Genomic DNA, 9,485 nt, shown 5'->3' on the forward strand with positions numbered 1-9,485 from the left:
TAATTATCCCCTTCATTTGTAGGCTAATCAATAATAGTTGGCATTTCCCATACTCTGAGCACTTAGTACACAAGAATTCAAGCAATAGCATCTTTGTACTTATTGAGCAATCATTTGGCATGATGCTAACTGCAAAAATTCTCATGAATCTCTCTCTTGAAAAGATGATTAATGACCAACCCCATGGTTTTGGATGATTGTTTTTCAACCCACTAGGTAGCTCAATCGAAGATAAATGTGAATGTCTACAAGGAAGCCTTTGCTGGTATCTGTCAATTCTATACAACTTTGAAGAAACAAAACCACAAAATTAACTTATTTTTGGATTTTTCTATTTTATGATGAATGCAACTTCTAATCAATGCAACTATATGAATTCCTATTTAACCACATGTTTGAAAAGAAAATAATGAAGATATAGTAATGAGAGATTAAAGAAAATTACTAAAAGGGAAATTCCTAATGGACATAATTCAAAGCAACAACACGTCTACAAGTTAAATTATCAAAAGGAATTGATAGGAAACCAATAAAATTAGGAGCAATGCTTCCTCATCTCCACTGATGCAATCATTAATGGGAACTTTAATGAAAATAAAAGATGTTTCACAACTCATTAAATCATGGAGCCAAGGAAAGTGCATGCACAAGAGACAAAACGCTATGCAAGAACAATAGTGATCGTTTCTCCAATTCATTAGAACATAAGGAAAACACTAGAACTAAAAGATCACAAAATTATCATAACACAATAAAACCACTGGCTCCATTACTATTCATGATCACAAATTCATAATAACATAACACACTCTAGCAAGATTTACTACACTCAGAACGAGAGCACCAATAGCATTTATTATTGCATCAAAATATCAGCCTGGAGTACATATTACGTCCATGTATTTATAAGTAACCCTCTCCTTATTTTGTGTTAAGAGTGAGAGCTCTTCTAATGCAAATAGTATGCTAAAAACTAATAAAATAAAGATAATTATATACAAATTGACTCTCTAAATGGTGTTAAGTAGGTCTCCACCCTTGTTTATATCAATAAATGGGTGCATGAGCCTTTACATGACTTAAAATAATTAAAGAAGAAGAAGATAAGAAGAGAGAAGTCATAAGATGGTCTGGGAGTCATTGGAGCTTCAAAAAATGCAAGCTTGGCCTTCTCTAGGTATTTCTAGGAGTTAAATTGTTGTCAAAATGCACTTTTGGTGCATGAAATGCTCAATAATAGCAAACCGCAGTTAACTATCAATGCCATTGCAACTAATAAAAACTATTGGCTCACCTTAATGTTTGGTGCACCTTATAAAAAGTGCACCTATGTGTTTTTTGCACCTTCATAGTAATGCACATTTAGGTGGCAGGGCCAAAATTGACAAAAAATTTCTAAGAGTCAAATTTTTAATTTCCAGCATTTGGGTTTTGTGACCCTTCCACTAAAACGATGTCTAGATGTTTCATTTTGAAATTTTGAATTGTGGTGGTGATATCCTCAATGCTTTGAAAATCCAAAGACTCATAATTAGTGTGTACTTAGCGATAGTTATTGATTTTCTACCAGATTTCAACAAAATCTTCTAGCTTGGAATATGACTCCTTATGTGCCTCCTCAATCCTGAATACATGTCAAACATCTTTAGAAGATACTATTTTAAAAAATACATAGAGTTTTTGTACGACTATTTCAACTGAGGCTAGTTGAATTCTCGAGTCATCTCCAAAAAATTTCAATTTGGTAGCACTATAATACTTATTTGTCTCTAAAAACTGTTCCAAAGCCTTGGCTTTCATTTCATGAAAATCTTTGTAGATTCCCATCATAACATTATTTCCAACGGCTATCTTCTCAATCCAATCATCTATCTTATCTAACTCTTCTACCAAATAGACATCTAGTAGCATCTAATATATTTGACCCTTAATGGTCCTTAGTGCTCTTAAATCATCAGTCAAAGTGGCCACCTCGTCCATCAATCCAAAATCTTGTTCCACTACTATAAGTAGTCTATCAGCATTCTTTTGAATATTGTGCAATAGGTTCATAGTGCCTTCAATTATTTGTACACCTCTATCCTCAAAAGTGTGGCATCATCTCTAACACGCATCCAAAAATGATCTTTTGGGTGTCAAGTCCAGAGCTCATTTTTTGAGAACAAATGCTAGGGTGACCTCAGGATGGTTGGGGTTTTATGGACCACTACCTCCTTTACATACTACCAAAGTAGATCATTTTGCTTTCTCAATTCCAAAATCTTAGCTGCATTTTCATCCAAGTGGCGAAACACTTGTTTAAGGCCCATTGTAGTCAAAACTTTGGTGGTGTCTCGGGTAGCCTTCCCCAACACTACTTCTTGCATATGGTAGTCCTTGGGGGAAATGTCTTAAATATGTGCATGGGGAGGAGGAATAGCTATGTGTTCTATCAAGTCACTACTATGATTCTCATCATGAAAGCTAGCTACTTTGGATCACCCTAAATAAGTGTTGGTGTCTTCACTACCTTTGCCAATGCCTGCAACCCCTCAACATTTGTATACTCCACATACCTTTGTTGATGAGTCAATACCTCTCACTTAAGCCATGTTGGAGTAGTACCCATGGGAGACATGCAATGGCCTAAAGATGAGGCCATTTTAGAGACTAGCCTTTTGCCCCTATCACTTCTTCCTATGATCTTTTCTTCCCTTGATGGCTCAACTAACAAAGTGGTTGTTATTTTCCTCAAAGGAGCAATTACTAATCCTTCTATGAGTGCTCTCTCTCTCTCTCTCTCTCTCTCTCTCTCTCTCTCTCTCTCTCTCTCTCTCTCTCTCTCTCTCTCTCTCTCTCTCTCTCTCTCTCTCTCTCGCTAGTAATTTCCCCTCCTCTGAAACCCCATTAGTGTCTAACTATTGAAACTTATCTCCGACAGTTGTTTGATTGTCTAATCTAGTGATTAGTGGTGGCATAGGGGTAGTTTCCTCCTCTAGTGGAGGAGGAGATGAAGATGCATTTCCTAATGGGAAAAGTGGTATACCCACTGGTCCTTGCGACAATGGAGGAAATTGATTCCAATCTTCACCTAGAGATTCTCTCTGTGGCATTTCCCTTATCACTCTACCCTCCAAATGCATCCCATTTGGCATAAAATTAAATTCTAAGAGGTCAAAGACATTAGATCCATATCCTTATGTAGACTTTGTCCATTGCTCTTGGTCGATGGACTCTTCTAGGTGGATCAGTTATTCTAGAATGGAAGAAGGCGTCTAGGTTGTACTCCTCTATCTTTCCTCTTCTGCAAGCGCTAGCCGACCAGGTTCTATTAAATGGGAGATATTTGATCTTGTCCCCTTGCTCTTCCTCTTGTACCTTAGGTATGGTCTCCTAGATTCAAGGAGATGAGGTTCTCTTCTTCTTCTTTAGCTTCCTCCTCTCCCCTATTATCATTGCCTTGGTTCTAGCCCTCTTGGGTACTAATGCAGAGGCTTTTATTTGGCTTAGGGTTTCTGTAGGTGGAACTTGAGATTCTCCCCCTAAACCAATGCTTCTTCCCTCTAAGCCTCTTCTAGTTTGGCTCCCTCTTCTTGTACTTCTTTCTTTTCTTCCCCTTAAACTTATCACTATGGAAGTAGTCCACTTCCTGCTCATGCTTGTAAATTGTCTTTGGTCATATTGGGAACTTTTCTTGGTAAGTCACAACAGTGAATTTGGTACCTTTTCCTTTCTTGGACCTAGTCCTAACCTGTAGTGTGGGTGCATTAAGAACTAGCTCCAAGTGAAAATGATTCCTTACCCAATCTCTAGTCAGTTGAATGACATGCCTAGCCTTATGTTGTATATCCTTGTTCTCTTCTCAACCAATCTCAGCATTCATTATAGGCATTTCAAAGATCTTGTCCCTATTGTATAATGGGTCTAGCACATTAGGACTATCTTTATTTCAAATCTTCAAAGGAGTATGCATATTGAGGGCTCTTTTTGCGAGTTTTAGACCCATCCTACAATACTTCCTAATCTAAACATCATAGTCATCTACACAGTTCATCCATTGATCTTCAATAGGGACATTAAGTATGAACCGCTTCCCTACAAGATGTTGGATCATCCCAATGTTGTCAATGTAGGGGTGAGCTACTAGGTATCATCCAAGGGATATTGATCTCATCCTAGCTCATATGTGGCTATATCTTGCTTCTATTTGACATCAAAAGCTCTAATGATAATGGACCATACCCATGTCTTCTTGTGTTTCTTTCTGACCCTATCACAAGTTGAGGCTAATTGCCTAGCTATCTCCAGTAATATCAATCTATCTGACAAATAGCGTGGAAGCTTCTTTGGACACATGAGGGTCCCTTCCACCCAAATATATGTGACTATGTTAAACTAAATGAAGTAAGCACCCACTTGTACTACTCGGGCAACAACCTCTACAGATAATCTCTTTGCAGTCCCCTTTAATGAATCAAATTATAGCAAATATGAAGCCATCATTCACAAGATTGTACTCTGGGATCTTAAATGGAAGCTTCTTTTGTACCAACTAAGGGTACACTATATATGGTCAGGGATTGGCTTCCTATATGCTTCCTATTTTTACCAGCCCTAGATAATCAGTTAGCCTAGCTACTAGAAGGTAGAACACATAGGAAGTCATGTAGTTCAATGAGGGTCAGACTTTACTGAAATGAGTTATTCATCTAGGTTATTGTTGATGATGGTGGCCTAGTCAATTGGTAGCCCCCTCCTCTTGATGGTTTCAATGAAATTAACCATCCAAGTTTCAAGATGGCTGGCCCCAAGGAGTCACATGACTCTACTCAGGAGTACTATACTATAGCCAATATCATCTATCATATACCTCCGGGTCATTACAACATTTCTAGCTCTTATGTTAGTAGGGGTTGGTCAATAAGGTACTTTTCTTGCACTATGCATTTTGCCTCTTATTCGTGATCCATGTACCACCTATCTGCTATGTCATGTGTTTTTTTTTTGGAATTGGTCTATAGGTGGTAGGAGGAAAACCTTCTCTATACTATTAAATTGAATGTCCAAAACCACCTCCCTTGTGACATTTCTTACAACCTTCTCTTCTAGCATGTAATGATAGTTGAGTGTCATGATCAACTCTAAAGATTGGATAGACACATATGGGAAGTCACATTCATTCACTCGCTTAAGATTAGTGCTAAGATCATCTCTGACCTCTCCCTATGTTTGTTGCACAAAACTGGGAATGTATTCCAATCAATATGTCTCATTTTTGTATCCCAAACTTATGAATGCTTATCCACAAATTATGATTTCCTTGGTGCACCTTGGAACTTGAAGGTGACTGGTTTGGGTGCTATCTTTGCCACCATAGATGATGATGTCATTTAACTTGCATGAAAGATACATGTTAGTATACCCATGTTGGAAGATTAAAAGAAACTAATCAATGACCTGGCCAGCAAAAACTGGCAAAAGAATAGCGAAAACTGACAAACTTGACCAAAAGGGCTAGAAAGCACACGTGCACATTGTGCACCAAGAACACCTACGCATGTGTGCATGGTATCACAACCATTTGGTTCCTTCACAAGTGCAAATTGTGCATTAGAGCATGTATGGTGCCTCAATGAGTACTTATTTATGCACATGGTGTGCACACATCACATAATGCGCACCATTATGGGGTGTACGTGTGTGCATGTGCGCAACAAGAGTTACTTTAAGTACTTGGTGGAAACTAAGGATGAGTTGCGATGATGCAGATGTTTGAAGGTGCGAAGGTGCAACATTAGGGTCTTCAAGATGCGGAATGAGCATAATGTGAGGGGGTGATCCTATATTTATATATGCCTGGGGGAGCGACAGTGTGCATAGCACACCTCAAAGGGTGTGCATGTGCACATATGTGCCTCTCTAGAGTTATGCATCACGGAGAACATAGCCTACCCCTCATGGGTGAGCATGTGCGCACCATTTCTTCGCATTTTCAATATTTAATTCTATGGTTCCTCGGCTTCTTTCGGTGTCGACCAACTAGACATCCTAGAGTAACCTAGACCAAGAGGGAAACCCATCCACCGAGGTGCCTGACAAGGTTCCTTGTTCTAGAGAATGGTATCCCTTTCCCTAAAAACGAAGAGGGGGTTCCCCATTTTGACTCAAAATGGGGTGTGTTGTAAAGCCACAACGGTACTTCAATTCCATAACATAGTTATTACATACTTATTCTTAAGATTACATTTCAATTCTTGCATGATAGCTTAGATTTGGTTCATATCTTAGTTTTCATCTTGCTTTTCCATTCTTAGTTATCTTACATGTATATTTAATCTAAAAAATTTGCATCATCTCACTTGTGCGTTATCTTTTCCATAGACCTTGCAGTTGCATTCATCATTGTGAGATTGAAGGCATGTTCCTCATACTTGTTTCCAAAGCCCTCACTTTGCATATTGGAGTCTTTACATTTGTTTGTATATCATTTTGTTGGGAGAGCATATCCAAAATAATTTTGAAGAGCATATCAAACAAGGTTACTAGGTACCCTTATTTTAGCTCATAGAGGTTGTAGTAAAAATTGCTTTTTTCTTGCAATTGAAATGGATAACATCTAATACGGTTTCCTTTGTTATTTTTGTATTTTCATTTGTATAAATTTGGTCCATGTTTTTACTACATACAATAAGGCATCATCGAATGCCATATACCCATGTTGATATCCTTCACTAAAACCCTTTTTTTTTTCCAAATCCAAATCAACTCAACCAAAGGCTTATAGGATCTCAAAATAACTTGATGAACTTGACTCAACTACAATCCAACACCCAAACAACTAGTTTTCTCTCAAAACCCAAACTAGATACTCAACAAGCCTAATCCCTCATCTAGGTCTCCCAAACTAAATTTTTCCATTGTATTCAAACTTTTCCCAAAAAAACCCACAAGAAAATTGATTGTTTTAGATACCCTTTCAAATGTTGCACAATATATCAAAAAATTGGCTATGACTCATGGATTGACCAGACCAAACATACAAATTTATTATTGTCTAAGGCCTAATTAAGCCACTTTCGCAAATAAAGTACTCTCCAAACTTATAATATAGACTTATCACTTTGCAAACTATTGTATTTTGATCCCAAACAACATATTTGGCACTTATTTGGTTAGACACAACCTTTTAATTGGTTGACCCGCAAACCCTCCTATTTAGACCCTCAAAACTAGGGCTCTCTTAGATCCACCTTCCCAATAACGATACAAAAGGAATAGTTCTTCAAACTTTTGCTCTGCTTCACTTGCGATGTGAGAGTGGCCTTCCCACTAGAAGGCCTAGCCTTCCTACTAAGTGAATTGTCTTCTATTGTATTGTCAACCCCTATTGTGTTGCTTTTATGTTGTTGATGGCATATAAGTTTTGCACTTTGATATCTTTGGGTTTGATCAATTAGGCCAATTTAATTTATAAAAACAACAATGAAGTTTCTTTTGTTTTATTTTATGTAATTATTTTTTTAATTTTTCACAACCTGTCTTTAAACTCAATATAAGAAATACATTCTTACCTAATTTTTCACTTACAAAATCCTTACCTAGGGAATCATTTCCTTACAATTTTCAATTATAAATTAGAAGTAATTTAGTGTATAAAAGAAGTTTGTCTCAACATTTTACATTGTTAATGAGAACCTACATGTGCTAAGATTTCTTTAATTCTAGACCAAATATTTGACACATTTATCATTCCAAAATATTTTGAGAATAACTATTTCATTAAATTTGTATACAAGTTTGCATACATAAATTTAAATGTTGAATGCGTCTATTTTAATCTCTACATATTAAAATGGAACCTGGTTTAGTGACTAGCAAAAACAATGTAACCAATATAAAGTTCAACACCTATATTTCACTCCATGAATCCAAATTCCATCTCTTCGTTGTTGTACTCTACTTCTTTGCTTGCCCTTCCACAAGCCTCGTTTACCTTTGTCCAAATTCAATCCGAAGACATGCAACTAACAAAAATGAAAAGTTAGTTTATAGGTATGGATGCGGCATTTAACATATGAAAATATAATTAGGTAATAACTCAAAAACTTAAATGTGCTGATGGTTCATAAAACAAGTCAGAATTTAGCAAATTTCATTGCTAAATTGAAATCAACCCATCAATCCCTCTCACAACTAACCTAAAAAAGAAAAAAATGTGGCATTGATATCATCTCACTTCTAAAATTACATGGGACAAGAACTAGACTAACTTAATAGTTCTATATAAAACATTATGTTACAAGCTAGGACTGCAATAGTGCCAAAACATTGACCTATGAATGCCTGACACAAGCACTAGACTTATAGAACACAAGAGGTAATCAAGCCATGTCACAAAGCCTAAAGGGGAATGTTGGCAATTAGTACTACAATCTCCCCCTTGGTATTACCCGAGGAGATTTGAACTTGTGTTCAAGCTTTGATACAACTTGTTACAAGTTAGGGTCCCAAAAATACTTGAGCAAAGCAAATCGAAATACTCAAAGCAAAGAAAATTGCAACACAAACCAAATTGAAATACTTGAGAAAGCAAATTGCAACACGAACCAGAACCATTGAACACTCAACATAATAACATAGTACATATCCAATAGTAAAGTTAAAAAATTGGAATTCAAATAGAAATTCAAGCATCAATCCCACCAGCAACATGGTTGTGAAATGGCCAAGGAGATGGTACTTGAGTACTCCAAGTACCTATTACAGGGATGTTTCAGGGAGTGCGAGTCCCTGAGTTCCACTAGTGTAGACTAATGCCAAGCCTAGAGAAAAAGCCAATGCTTGACCATCCCAAGAATAGAGCTCAACCTCCTAAAGTGTATCCTTGCATTGTATCTTTCAAAAATAAAATTCTCATCAATACTACAATTAATCAGTACTACAATTAATCACAAGTAATCACATTGACATAGATACAAGAAAAGAAAAATTAAAAAGCAGGATGAACTAAGAATTCACATTGTTGGGTTTCAGTCCTGCACTAAGTTTCTTTAAATGTTTGCTCCCCAAATGCCTTTTCCTTGGTGGAGTCTGCAGCTTGAATGTTCCACAAAGTTTCTTGACGGGGGAAATAGGAACTTGCGGAAGGTTTTTGGAGTTGGGGACCAAGGACCTAATTTCACGGAAGGCAAGGGGATGGCAGCGGAGTGTTGGTGGAGGTGGTAGTAGTACTAATATGCAAATTGAGTGAATTGAAATCATCTAGGCGAAAAATGCAAGTGCCCAATGAATGAAAAATTGATTTTCGAATGAAAATTTGATATTTTGATTTTCGAATGAAATTTTGATTTTTGAAGCTAAAGATTGCAATTAGTATGTAATGGCATACGTCATATGGCAAGCGACTAGGGAATCCCTTGCAGAGGTGGCCAAGGTGGTGGTTCTTTGGGGGGACGTGTCCTTCAAGTCCTAGAGTCTCTAAACATCCTTTACGACAGACAAATCTT

The sequence above is a fragment of the Cupressus sempervirens genome, chromosome 7 (genome assembly GCF_028749045.1).
Source record: "Cupressus sempervirens isolate cs-2001-9-10 chromosome 7, ASM2874904v1, whole genome shotgun sequence".
Taxonomy (NCBI): domain Eukaryota; kingdom Viridiplantae; phylum Streptophyta; class Pinopsida; order Cupressales; family Cupressaceae; genus Cupressus; species Cupressus sempervirens.